This window comes from Spermophilus citellus (genome assembly GCF_964194105.1).
Source record: "Spermophilus citellus genome assembly, chromosome: 13".
In the NCBI taxonomy this organism is placed as follows: Eukaryota; Metazoa; Chordata; class Mammalia; order Rodentia; family Sciuridae; genus Spermophilus; species Spermophilus citellus.
The window spans coordinates 57,647,143-57,661,358 of record NC_138193.1 but is presented as its reverse complement, the minus strand read 5'-3'; the positions used below and the strand labels follow the sequence as shown (position 1 = coordinate 57,661,358).

At 40.3% G+C, this 14,216-nt stretch overlaps 1 protein-coding gene across 1 annotated transcript in view; it reads left to right on the top strand.

The window, feature by feature from the left end:
- The first annotated feature begins 264 nt into the window (after positions 1-264).
- The window catches only part of ANXA4 (annexin A4), a 63,186-nt gene continuing 49,234 nt past the window's right edge, over positions 265-14,216 (top strand). Inside the window, exon 1 of the mRNA XM_081265057.1 lies at positions 265-639. The gene's annotated coding sequence lies outside the window, so the exon portion shown is untranslated. The remainder of the gene's footprint in view (positions 640-14,216) is intronic.

Here is a 14,216-nt window from a genome sequence, read left to right as displayed (position 1 = left end):
ACACTTTTTGGAATGTATGTTTTATTGTGACAGAGGGAAATGAAAAGTGCCATTCAGATTTCACTTTCTACTTTTCCAGCCACAGGCTCCCCATGATCCTGCTGGAGTGAGAAAGTGCCTTTTTCCAGGGAGAAGGCTGGGATTCCAAGCGTGACTCGGGACAGGGCACTGAACTGGGCGCTGCCCACGCAGGGAGGGAGAGGGCGAGTCGCCGGGCTTGGGTGACACCGGTGGGGACATCCGGACACCCGATAACTCGCGAACACATTGGTCCACTCTGCGGGGGCAGGAGCGGGGCTGGAGGTGCCAGGCCGGCTGGGCGATCTCGGCAGCGGGACGGGGCGCGGGAGTCGGGACCCCGGGATCCGGGGACTGGTCGCCGCCTGGGGCTCGGGCACGTGCGGGAGCAGCCCACTCGGGGCCAGGCTGGCTTCTCGTGGGCGTCTGGGGCTCCAGGTGCGCTTTGTTTTGGGAGGGACTTTCCGGTTCCGTGGGCAGAGAGACAACCAGGAACTCGGGCTCAGTCTCCACCCCGAAGTGGGGCGGATCCGCACGGGATAAGACCCATTGCTGGACCTGGACGCGGGTGTGACCTCCGCAGCCACAGAGGACTAGCGAATCCGGGTCTCCGCACGAGAGGTAAAGGGATCATGGCCCGGGGGTCCTGGGCTCCGGGAGAGGGGTGTGGCGGCCCGGGAGCGCCTCTCGGGGATGCCAGTCCCCAAGCTGATTCCAGTCCCCAAGCTGATCCCAGGAGCGGGTGCCCGACGCCGGCCTGCAGGCGGGCCTGAGTGGCCCGCAGGGTGGAGCAGGGCCAGCCGGCTGTGACTCGCTCTGGATGGGCCTGAGGGAAACATCACAGTCCCTACCCTCTGACACCAACCAGAAAGACACTCAGAGCAATGTGTAGAGCTCAGGATGCCAGTCGGAGTCCATGTGCTGAGCTTGGGTGTTAAAACCCAAGGATGGAGTTAATACTGCCCGGAGCTAACTCAGTCTAACACCTCTTAGTTTTACTTTTTAACTCTCTCTCCTTTTAAGAAACTTACTCCTTTTTCCTAGACTTTTGCCTCTTTATTCCCCTGTGTATCTACTGATCTCAACACAGTGCCAGGCACGTAGAATCTTATTAAAATATGAGCCCCATGTTGTGTGTCTGTCAGCAGCACAATTTCACTTTCCCCCGTCTTTGACCAGCTGGGAGTCTTGGGGACCAAAGAGGATGGCTTTCCAATAGTCCACCAACTCATAGTGTTCTCCAAGTAGATGCAGATCTCCTGTGAGCGTTTTAGAGAATTGTGGGTCACGAGTCACTGGTATCTTTCATGAAAACTGGGCATCTGCTCTCTCCAGCAGATAGTGGGAGGATGGATAGGGTACCGTCCTTCAAATTGCCCATCCAGCTGACCATCAATTCCAGGACATCCCACCTGCCCCTTCCATGCAGATGGCTACTCATGGTCAAGCCCTACTCTTTAGTTACCAAAGGAATTCTCAGATGACAGGTGGAAGAGCTAGTTGGAAGGGGACAGGAATGAGAAAATGGGTAACCACAGCCACCCAAAAGCGGCTGACTTCTTAGAGTTCTATATGGCCAAGACAAGATCAGGGACTTGATATATACACACACAGACATAAAAGTACAGGACCAAGGGAGTCTATGAATTTTCTCCTAGATAATCTTGCTCTTTGTTAAATATAATTTTTCTTCCAGAGCAGTTTAGAGGGTAACATTCTTCATCAGGCTGGACCTACCAACCCTCAGCATTTAAAGGGTGAACTTCCTTGATGTCCCCAGATTTGTGTCTTGAGGCAGGTTTCTTTGTGTACAGCTTTCATTTATTTTCCTGATCTTGCTAATCTGCTTGTAGACTAAGCCAGCTCTTCTCCAAGGGAGATCAAGGTGAGTGGTAGACACGGGGGATGGTGGGCAGTGTGCCAGGGAGAACTTGAAGATACAGAAAAAACAAGAAGGGATTTTCCTTGGTCACCAGTTTTACCCAATTATTTGAAGGTTTAAAACATTTTTTTATACTGGGCATTGTCGTGCCCATCTATAACACCAGCTACTCAGGAGGCTGAAGCAGGAAGATCACAGAGTGAGACCCTGTAACAAATGAAAAAAAATAGAGGGGGTGGGGGTGGAAGTTGGGAATGTAACTCTGTGATATAGTACTTTGCTAGCATGCGTGAGTCCCCAGGTTTGATCCCAGTACTGCAAAACAAAACAAAAATCCCCATGTTTTAAATGAAAACAATTACAAAAATTTTGAAGTAGAATCCAAAAATCATATGCGTTTTTAATCTAAAACAAAAAGCTTCGAAAAAGTATTGTTTGGCCTTGGGCTGCAATTTTGCCCCAATCTAGCCCCTGAGGGTTTGTTCTTCCTGCAGTTAGGGCTACTTGAGGACGCAGTTTGGCAGGTACTTCCGTGTCTTCCCTGGAGCGACTTTGAGTAACAGTTAACCTAGGCTCTTCTCATTTAACCTTCACTTCAACCTGATGTGAGGTTACTAAGCTTGTTTTACACATCCCAAACCTGTAGTCTGGGTGTCCTTGGAGTTGGTGACTCTTACCAGGTAGATGTCTAGGCAGAGGTTTAGCAGATTCTTCTTTACTTTTCTTTCACTGGAAATTGAACCCAGGGCCTTGAGCATGCTAGGCAAGCACTCTACCCATGATCTACATGCCCAGCCCTTTATTTGATTCTACTTGTTTATTTTTGATACTGGGGATTGAACCTAGAATGCTTTACCACTGAGCTATATCTTCAGTTATTTTTCTATTGAGACAAGTTCTTACTAAATTGTTGAGGCTGACCTTGAACTTGTGATCCTCTTGACTCAGCCTCTGTTGCTGGGATTAGTCATGTTTAACCTCGCCTTGCCATTTTTAGTTTGGGGGACAGGGTCTGACTAAATTGCTGAGGCTGGTGTTGAACTTGTGACCCTTCTGCCCAGGGAGCAGGTATGTGACATGCATCTGTCATGGCAGTCCTTTTCTGATGGGGCTGTGAAGGGCAGAACATTAAGCTAAGGTGACTTCTAAAGCTTTAGTTCTCAAACTTCAGGGTACATTAAAGACCCTAGGAAACTTGTATAATATGCAGATTCTTGCCTCACTCCCCAAAATTTTGATCCAACATTACAGGTTGGGATCCAGGAGAATTTAAAGGGATCCCAGATTCAAGTGTTGTTAAGGCCTCACTTTGAGAAACTATACTTTAGAAATACTTATATGAGCACATGTGGTGGCACATAGCTCTAATATCAGCGGCATTGGGAGGCTGAGGCAGGAGGATCACAAGTTCAAAGCCAGCCTCAGCAACTCAGTGAGGCCCTAGTAATTTAGTCAGACCCTGTCTCAAAATAAAAAGTAAAAAGGGCTGGAGATATGGCTCAGTGGTCAAGTACCCCTGGGTTCAATCACCAGTATCAAAAAATAAAGAAAGAAAAAGAAAAGAAAGAAATGCTTATATAAATATATGCACACTTGATACACTGAATAAAGCATTAACTAAAACGTGATATTCCCAAGGGAATTTAGGCCTGTGGTCATACTACAAAATGCTAGGTAATGTAATAAATGCTAAAATTTTATGTAATGGGGGTAAATACTAAAACTTTTCCATTCTCAGTAATAGTTCTTTGTTTTATCAATCTCCTTTTTAATTTGATTAACAGATTTTTTTCCTCCAAACTCAACTCTTAGTTTTACAGTGCTTAATACCTCTAGACCATATGGCATTCCAACTAAAGGTTTTTGGTTGTTGTTGTTTCATATAATTGAAACTGAGATGGATCCATCCATGAAGATAGATTAATTTCCTTAGGAATTTTGCATTTCTGTTTAAGGCCTGTTGGTTTTATTGGGAGTAATTTGTTCATGTTTGAACTAGACTGAAGGATATTGTTGTGGAAACCTAATCCTCCACCTCGGAAGACTCCTTTTCAAAGGTTCAAGTAGTTTGAAGTCAGTAAACAGCCATAGTGCTTCTTGGTTCAGTGCGTGGTGTAAAAACTAAAGTGAATGTTGTATTCACAATTAGCAGCAGGGATAAATGGCAGCTAAAGGCCAGACTGTGAATACTATGTAAAAGACCTTTTGTATATCACCCCCCCACACACACACACACAGCATTAACCTTTTACAACTAGTTGCAGAGCATAAGCTGTGTGACCTGTCATACAGTGGGCACACCTCCAAACTGCCCTCCACCCTATTGCTCTGGAGTCATTCCTCTGAGTCAAGGTGCTCAATCCCCTAAAGAAGTAGCAAATCAAATCATTACCAGAAGCTAACAGAGGGGCCCTGTGGTTACTGGGAACAAATTCTGATTTATGATGGGGAATTGAACCACCCCTGCTGGAGAACAGAGTAGGGGTGAATATCAGCCCCCTGCATCTTCTCCCTCACTCCTCTTCAGGGAGCTGAGGCAGGTTTTCTCTGGATCCTACTTAGTGTCGACTTGTGCTATTCCTCTGTTTGCTATTGTGCAAAGACCTATTGACCCAATGGTTCTTATTCTCTTAGAGATACAAATTCCTGTATTTATTTTTCTTAAGATCCTCTCTTAAGAAAAATAAATACATACTTCACGTTTTTTATACAGTCTCAAGGGGTTCACAAACACCATTTTAAATCCACTCATGGATATCTAGAAAGTTCCTAGATGTTGTGTTAAGAATTGCCCTGAAATTTGGCAATGTTTGTCAAACCAACAAAAATGCATTTACCTTTGTTCTAGCCATTTCAGTTATAGTTTATCCTAATGATACTTGGGCATGTATACAGAGGCATGTGTACAGGATGTATGCATTGCAGACTTGTTTTAATAGCAAAATATTGAGAAGGAATAAAATGTCAATCAGAGAAGGACTGGTTAAATTATGGAATATCCATGTAATGCGATACCTTGTAACACTGAAAAATATTCAGTTTGATAGGCAATGAATAGAATGATATTGAAGTATATTGTTTTTTTCTTTTTTTAAAAAAGCAGAATATAGTTTAGCATGGTATGCTACCATTTCTGTATATGAAAATGATGGGCACTATATTCTTATGTACTTGCTAATGCACTAAATACATCTGGGAAGATACACAGGAAAATTATAACAGTGTGTGCCTTCAGAGGAGGATGTGAAAGTCTTACAGACTTATAACTATGTACTTTTTTTGTACCATATGAATTTTTATCATATTCATATATCACCTATTTATTTTTTTAAAAATAGAGAATTACAGATAGTACCTGCCCCTTAACATTGTTTATGAAGAGGGAGAATGAAGTAGAAATGAGGAATTTATAATTATCCAATTTTTCAACCTCAGAATTAACATAGGATCCTATAGTTCCTTATTTGTATACAAAGAACTAGCATGCAATCATGGTCCAGTGTCTAATGAGATGCAGTAGCAGCTGCTCATTCTTCCCATATGTTTTCATTGGGTTATTGATTCATTTGGCTGTACTCCAGCTGATTCCAGAAAGAATATAAGATGCCTTGAATTTCATGGTGGGGAAAGCTGTTTTTAAACAATCTGGTGTTTTTAGATAATCCAGTGTTTCAGAAGCAGAGAGAGGAGGTAAATGGGGTGTCAGGACCTATTGAGTAGATGTAAGTGGCTTACAGTCTCCATTAGTTAGGATAGATGTTGTCTTCTCTCCCTATCCACTCCTCTCCACATCACAGGATTGTATAAGTGGTTTGATTCACTATGTACAGACTCTCATGGAATAACAAGAGGTATGCTTAGGTTCATCATGGATGGTCAGAGAAGGCTTCCAGGAGGGGTAGCCTTTACATTGAGGATGGGATAGGTGAAGAAGGCTTATACATGTACACAGGGTTCACAGAGCAAGGCCAAGGCATGCTGGAGTTGCAGCTCATGGACCAGAGCAGGGTAGTCCCAGAAAATGGAGCTGGAGGGTCTCAGAAACTGAAGTTCTTTTGTAAACTGTGGGAGATGGAACAGATCTGTCTTGGGTAACAGGTCCTAGATGGTCCAAGGATCCCATAGTAAGAACTGGCCTGAACTGTAAATCCTATTTTCTTTTACATCTACTCCATTGTCTGATGTAGTTATGTTGTAAATGTTTTGGATAAAATTAAAAGTGCTGACCAGATACCAGGAAGGGAATGAAGGCAAAGATTTCAAAACTCAGAGAAACACGACTGCTTCCCTGCGCTAAACCTGGCCGTGTCACCAGAATTCATCTTGGCCATCGTCTTCTTCCCTGGTTGACTTCATCTGGGAAAGAGGCCTATCATATGCGCTCCTGTGTCTCTCCGTGATTTCCCTCTGCAACGCTGTTCAGACGTCATTATGTCTGGTCATATGCCTGTCTCTGCTACTCATCAGATCCTGAGCCCATCTGAGGGCAGAGACCATGCAGCCCCTATCCTCTGACCTAGCACTATGCTGAGCACCTCGTAGGGGCCTGCTAGAGATGTGCTGGGTGAATGGATGATTTACCATGACCTGGAAAAGGTCATCCAGCCTCCAAGCCTGGCCTGCCACAAAATGATTCAGTTTTGAAAACTGCTTTTGTAGTTTTTGTGCCTGTTGACCTCTTCATAGTGTCCCTACATTCCAGGCCAACTCCAAACTAAATACTCTTTTTCCAAATAAATCTTATGATTTGTAACCATAGCTGAAGCTTCATTTTTATGGTCCTTCCTGACTGGAAAACGCTTTCCCTATTGAAATGCATTGTTGTTCAAAGCCCAAGTCAAATGAGAGCTCTTTGAATCTCTCAAGGGACATTTTACTCTATCTCCTGCCACCTTCCAGCCCCAATGAGAGTTCTTACATGCTGCTCTATCATTAGATTAGCTCTACACCTGTTGTTTCTCTGACTAGGTTACCTACTCCTTGAGAGCAAGATGGTGTCTCTTCCATCTTTGTTTCTTCCTCAATGCCTAGTAGACAATAGGGGCAAAATAAATATTTAAATACCTGTACATACAGCAAATGACAGTTCTGGAACTGGGATCTGAAGGCCACCTGCATAAGAGTCAGACTGGACTATGCTGTGAGGAGAATAATCATGAATACTTATTTAAGCCTAATGAATAAGGCCTCTGGGTCCCACCCAAGATTTACTGACTTAGGTTTTAGAGTTCAGGGTATTGCTCCCCACCCTCCAATTTATATTTCTAAATGCACCCAGGTAACATTTGCACACTTTGAGACTTCCCCCAGATACCATGCTAAGTGGCTTACCGTCTCCATTAGTTAGAATCCATAACTGCAAATATCATAGCCTGACAACATCCAAGACCAGAAGAAAGGGGAAGTTGGGAGACCAACTTTTCTTTTTTAGACTGGAGAAATTTCTTTCCTGGAAGACTCTAAGAAGGTTTATCCTTATTTCTCACTGTCCAGAAGTGGGTCACAGGGCCACGCTTAAGTGATTCATGGCAGTTGGAATGGGGCTGCCTTGACCCAATTATTATAACCTCCTGGGACCAGCCCCACCTTCTTGGTTTGCCAAGACTAATCCCTAATCAGAAAGAAGGTTATCTTAAGGAGGAAGGAAGGTGTAATGAAGGTTGATGATATTGCCTATTCTTTTTTTTTATGTTGATGGAACTTTATTTTATTCATTTATTTATACATGGTGCTGAGAATTGAACCCAGTGCCTCACACTTGCTAGGCAAACACTCTACCACCGAGCCACAACCCCAGCCCAATATTGCCTGTTCTTGAAGAAATCCTGCACAATAGCCTCTACCATCCCAGTTTTATGCCAGAATAAGTCAGTTTTCAGATGTGGGTTAAATCTAGAAGACAGAGCAGGAACTGGAACTCAGCTTTTTCTGGGTTCTCTGCCTGCTCCCTGTTACAGTCTATACCAATACCCATGTGTGTGAAGAAAATTGAACTTGGAGTTTCACAGACACTGTAAAACAGATTAGGCCAACCAGGAGTAATGCATACTTCAGTGGATGTTTTGAGAATTTTTTTTTTTTTTAAAGAGAGAGTGAGAGAGGGGAGAGAGAGAGAGAGAGAATTTTTAATATTTATTTTTCAGTTCTCGGTGGACACAACATCTTTGTTGGTATGTGGTGCTGAGGATCGAACCCGGGCTGCACGCATGCCAGGCGAGCGCGCTACCGCTTGAGCCACATCCCCAGCCCGAGAATTTTAATGTTTACATAATCTTTGGCAAACACAATTTTTATGGAGTTCACGTTTATGCATTCCCCTTATTATAGTCCCCTCTTCGCTTATACTTGATGTAAGATCATGAATGATAGTCCATACCTATGAAATGCCCACGGGGTATTTTATAGACCTTTTCAGGCATCAATAGAACCAAAATTCTCAAACTCAAGAATGCATCAGAATTGGGCTGGGGATGTGGCTCAAGCGGTAGCGCACTCGCCTGGCATGCGTGTGGCCCTGGTTCAATCCTCAGCACCACATACCAACAAAGATGTTGTGTCCGCCAAGAACTAAAAAATAAATATTAAAAATTCTCTCTCTCACTCACTCTCTCTCCTCTCTCACTCTCTCTTTAAAAAAAATTCTCTCTCTCTCTCCCTTTAAAAAAAAAAAGAAATAATTCATCAGAATCATCTGGAAAAGCATCCTAAAATCCAAACTGCTGGGTCTCACCTTCAGAGTTTTAGATTCTTTAGGTATGATATTAGGCCCAAGAGTTTGTACTTTTTTAAAAAAATTTTTTTAGTTGTAGAGGGATGCAATACCTGTATTTTATTTATTTATTTTCATGTGATGCTTAGGATTGAACCCAATGCCTCAAATGTTCTAAGCAAGCACACTACCACTGAGCTACAACCCCAGTCCAAGAATTTGTACTTTGAATAAGGTCCCACGTGCTGGTGATGCTGTTGGGTCAGTGAATTCGACTTTAAGAACAACTGTTCTACTGCACTCACTGAAGTGGGTGAACTTCTTTCAGATTGAAATACTGATCTGAATTTATGGAGAAAAATGATATAATAGGATGTAATTGGCACATTCCACTTTTCCAAGTTCTTTTGTGCCTCCTATTAAAGTTGCCCTGCTGACACCTGCCCTCTGGTCTCCCCATGTCTGGTCTGATTCACCTGATCTGTACTTTCTGATTGTGAGCTGGGCTTATTCTTTGGCCATGAGAAGGCCATGGATGGTTTTTTGGATATGATCCTAAAAGTTGGACTTATAATCTAGCTTCAAACTTAAAAAGGAATGAAATTCTGATACATGCTACAAAATGAATGAAACTTGAAAATATTATGCTAAATGTAATAATCCACACACAAAAAGGACAAATATTATGTGATTCTACTTCTATGAGGTATCTAGAGCAGTCAAATTCCTAGAAACAAAAAGCAGAAGTTACCAAAGGCTGGGATGAGTGGGAAAGAGGGAGCTAGTGTTTGTTCAATGGGGACAGAGGTTCCACTGAGGTGATGGAAATGCTCCAGGACGAGACCTTGGTAATGGTTGTGAATAGACTTAATGCCACTGAATTGCTAATGATAAATTTTGGGTTATACCACTCTTGAAAATATAGATTGTACTTTCATTACTATTTGTCTCTCAGTGGTGTGTTGGATCCTTATACCAGCCCATTGAGAAGTGATGATTAGATATTTAGGGGTTTTAGGTCAGGATGTGGCTCAGTGGTAAAGCACTTGCTTAGAATGCACAAGGCCCTGGCTTCAGGCCCCAGCACTGGGGGGAGAAAATTAAGGGGTTTGCAACTTGATTGTTAACTATAGCCATTATTTAAAATTAAAGTACATGAACTTATGATTAAAATATAAATATCTGTAAATATGTTATATTTTGAACAAGTCATTCCCTAATTCTTTATTACTGTGTGTGTGTGTGTGTGTGTGTGTGTGTGTGTGTGTGTGTGTTGCTGGGATTGAACATGAGCTATATCCCCAGGCCCTCTTTTTACTGAGATCTGTTATCTATTATATGCATACAGTGGAAATGAAAGAGTATGCTACTGCCCTTCTATTCCTGACTTTGGGTTCAGGGACATTACATTAATCTTGAAATCCTTCAGGTTGGAAGTAGTTACACCAAAGAAATGGCTACAATTCAGAGTTCTTTCCTTGGAGAGCTGTCTGTTAGGCTGATCAGCACACCCCCAGCCCTACCATTTCTAGTGGGTGGGGTTGTGGAAGGTTTGTGGGACCTACCAGCCCAACTTTCTTTAACTGAGCTCTGCCCTTTTCAAATAGCCGTGCCTTTGGGTATTTTTGCTGTGTCTAAAAAAGAAGAGGTTGTGACTAAGTTTATTCACTGGGGAGGGGAACAAGATGACTCACACAGTAAGCAAGTTGATTTAACCTTATGGGCAAGAGTTTCCTCAACTCTAAAATGAAGGGGATGAGAGAGAGAAACTAGTAGGAATAAACCAAAATGATTATTCTAGCAATTGGGTAAGACTTTTTTTTTAAGTTTTATTATGGGAAATTTCCAATATATGCCTAAATAGGGAACAGCAAAATGAACCCCACGTAACTATTCATCATCCAACTAAACAATTATCAACATTTCACCAAAAACGAGACTTTTTAAACCATTGAACTAATAAAAGAGAGGAATACAAAAGAGGAAAATATGGACAGGTCTGATTTAAAATTTTTCTCCTATGTTTTGACTGTATAAAACTATAAGGAAGATATTACATTGGAAAATATTTATGATTAATTTTAGGTATAAGACATTAAATTCTGTAATATATTTACAACTTATATAACTGTTAGCAAAGCACCAAAATCCTAAAAATGAGCAAAAAATGCTAACTGATAATTCACAAGAAGGAATATAAGTAGGTAAAAAAAGAGAAAGATTTAATGTTCCTACTACTAATTGGAAAAGGCAAATTAATAAAAAGTTTTAATATAACATTTAAGTATTAAATTGTAAATAAATAAGCAAGAAAGCAAGCTGGCAGATGGCTGGCTGGGCTTTGCACATCATTATAAATTTGGAGGACAACTGGAAATATTCATAATTATACATCACAAATAATGGGTCAAAAGAAGAAGAAAATATCCATAAAGCTAATTATAAAGATTGTTGTTATGGTATCAAAAAAGAAAAAAAAACCTGTAGTGCATACTTGTAATTCCAGTGACTCAGAAGGCCAAGGCAGGAGGATCACAAGTTCAAGACCTAGTCTCAAAAAATAAATAAAAGTACTGAGGGTATAGATCATGTTAATGTGCCCCCAGGTTCAATCCCCAGTTCCCCTCCAAAAATGTTGAGCAACTAATAATATGGACATTGAATAAATTATATCAATGATGGATGAATACAAATTCTGTAAAATGATAAATTTGAGTCAGGTGAGCATGCTGCTGGAGAGGCCGAGGCAGGAGGATCATGAATTCCAGGCCAGCCTCAGCAACTTATTGAGACCCTGTCTCAAAATAAAATAAAAAGGGCTGACAATGTAGCTCACTGGTAGAGCACTCCTGTGTTCAATCCCCAGTACCACCACCACCACCAAAAAAAAAAAAAAAAAAGAATATAAATATGGTGATAGTGTAGACTGTGGAAAGTTAACGGGAAAGAGTAGACACAAAACTCATATACATACTGTGATTACTACTATGCTAAAACACTAAAGCAACCAGAAAATAAAAGTAAATGGTATGTTTACATTGTTTTAAGATGTTCTTTTCTGTGTTTAAAGCTGATTTAATAATTTATGAAATAAAATGAAAGGGAAAATAGATTGCTAAAGACCTTCCAGTCTCTCAAATTCCATGAAAGTTAATCTTTTCCATTTGTAGACATGGAAGATCAATTATTTTCAACCTTGCAGTGGAAAATTCTGCCTCTCCCCATTCTTTGGAGTTTGGGAAAGGAGTTTATCAGATCACACAGGCAACTTAAATAATAACATGGGGGAAGTGAAGTTACAGTGACAAAGTTAGTGCTAACAGTCTGTGATCCATACTTCATTGTTACTACTGTCCAATCTTGAGGTTGCTAAAACAGAAATAAAGCCAAATAATTCATTCTGTCATGTACATACATTATTTTTTAAATTCAAAATAAATAAAGGTTGAGCTGGGTATGGTGTTGCACACCTGTAATCCCAGCAGCTTGGGAGGCTGAGACGGGAGAATTGCGAGTTCAAAACCAGCCTTAGCAAGTGCAAGGCTCTAAGCAACTGAGTGAGACCCTGTCTGTGAATAAACTACAAAAAAAATAGAGCTGGGGATGTAGTGCCTCTGAGTTGAATCCCTGGTACCAAAATTAAATAAATAAATAAACAAATAAATAAAATTTAAAAAATAAATAAATAAAGGTTGTTTGTAAAAAGTAAACTAATATTTGTTTTATCTTTTCTGTGACTTCTTAAGGTGTTAGATTAAATTTTCTATGACCTCTGTAAAGGGTCTTTGTTTCTTTTAGAAGGATTCTATTTTTATGTAAAAACAATTTAGTGGAAACCAAGCAGTAGGGGGAAAAAATGATATTTAGATATGATTTGGTAAGCCCTGTTAGATATACACATTTTTTTTTTTGTAGATGGCCAGAATGCCTTTATTTAATTTATTTATTTTTATGTGGTGCTGAGGATGGAACCTAGTGCCTTACACAAGCTAGGCAAGTGCTCTACCACTGAGCTACAACCCCAGCCCTCACATATGTTTTTAAAATAAAAAATTTCTTTTTACTTGATTAAACTGGAAGAAAAGAAGGATCCTAGAAAATTAATCTTGACCTTGATGTTCTAAGTATGGGATATTTAAACCAGAATCATTCATCTTAAAGGATTTGTTATTGTGCTAGTCATTTTTCATCTCCTGTTTAGAATATTATGTTATTTTCAAACCTAAGGAAATAAGTATGTTCACACAAACAATTATTTAGAATAAATTATGACATGTCAGGCGCTTTGCTGGCCAATGAGGGTAGAGTAGTAAATAAGATAAATTTAGAACTCATCCTCTATCCAGCAGGCTTCTCAGAGCCAAGAAGAAATTTCTACATATGTATTTGGATGTATCTTTTTTCTTTCCTATGAAAACTTAGCTAATCTGAGACTTCAACTACCTGTGTTGAGTGTCTTCAAAATCTTTATTTTGACTTAGACCTTTCTTCTCAGCTTGTTTTTTCTATTTATTTATTTTTAGGAAGCATATTTTCCCCTTCCTTTAAAAATTTTTTTAACATAAAAAAATAAAAATTAAACTTATCAATGGGATACCATATAATGTGTCAATACATGTATACATTGTGTAATGTTTAAATCAAAGTAAATGTCACCTCAAACATATATCTTTTTTTCTAATGAAAACTTTCAAGATCCTTGTAGTTTTTTGAAATGTACATATATTATTGATATTGATAGTCACCTTACTGTGCAATAGCACGCCAGAACTTCTTACTGTTTTCTAATTGTAATTTAGTACTAATTGATCAACTTTTCCCCAAACTACTCCCCCAAGGCTCAGGTAACCACCATTCTACTCTAGACTTCCATGAAATTGACTTTTTTAGTTTCCACATGTGAGTGAGATCATATGGTACTTGTCTTTCTGTGCCTGACTTACTTTGCTTAACATAATGGTCTCCGGTTCCATCTATATTGCCTCAAATGACAGAATTTCAGTCTTTTTCATGATAGAATTCCATTGTGTGCATGTTCTATATTTTCTGTATCCATTCATCAGTTGATAGACCCTTGGATCGTGTCCATTTCGGGCTATTGTGCATACTGTTGTAATGAACATGGGCATGCAGATGTCTCTTTGACGTATGGATTTCATTTCCTTTGGACCTATACACCGTGGTAGGATTACTGAGTCACATGGTAGTTCTATTTTAATTTTTTGAGGAACCTCCGTACTGTTTTTCCATAATGGCTGTACTAATTTACATTCCCACTATCCTGATTCTCCACACCCTCACCAGCACTTCTCATCTTTAATCTTTTTGATAATAGCTATTCTTGTTGGAGCAAGGTTTTGATTTGCATTTCCCTGATGGTTCATGATGCTGCACAATTTTTGTGTACTTGTCTTTTTTTGAGAAATGTCTAGTTAAATCTATTGCCTAAATTTATTAAGGTTTTTTTTAAAAAAAATTTATTTGTTTTTGATGTTGAGGACTGAACCCAGGGCCTTGCATATGCAGTACCACTGACCTACACCCTTAGCCCTCTTCTCAACTCTGGAGTCCCACTGGAGATCCACTCCGATGTTGTAAAGTTAGCTG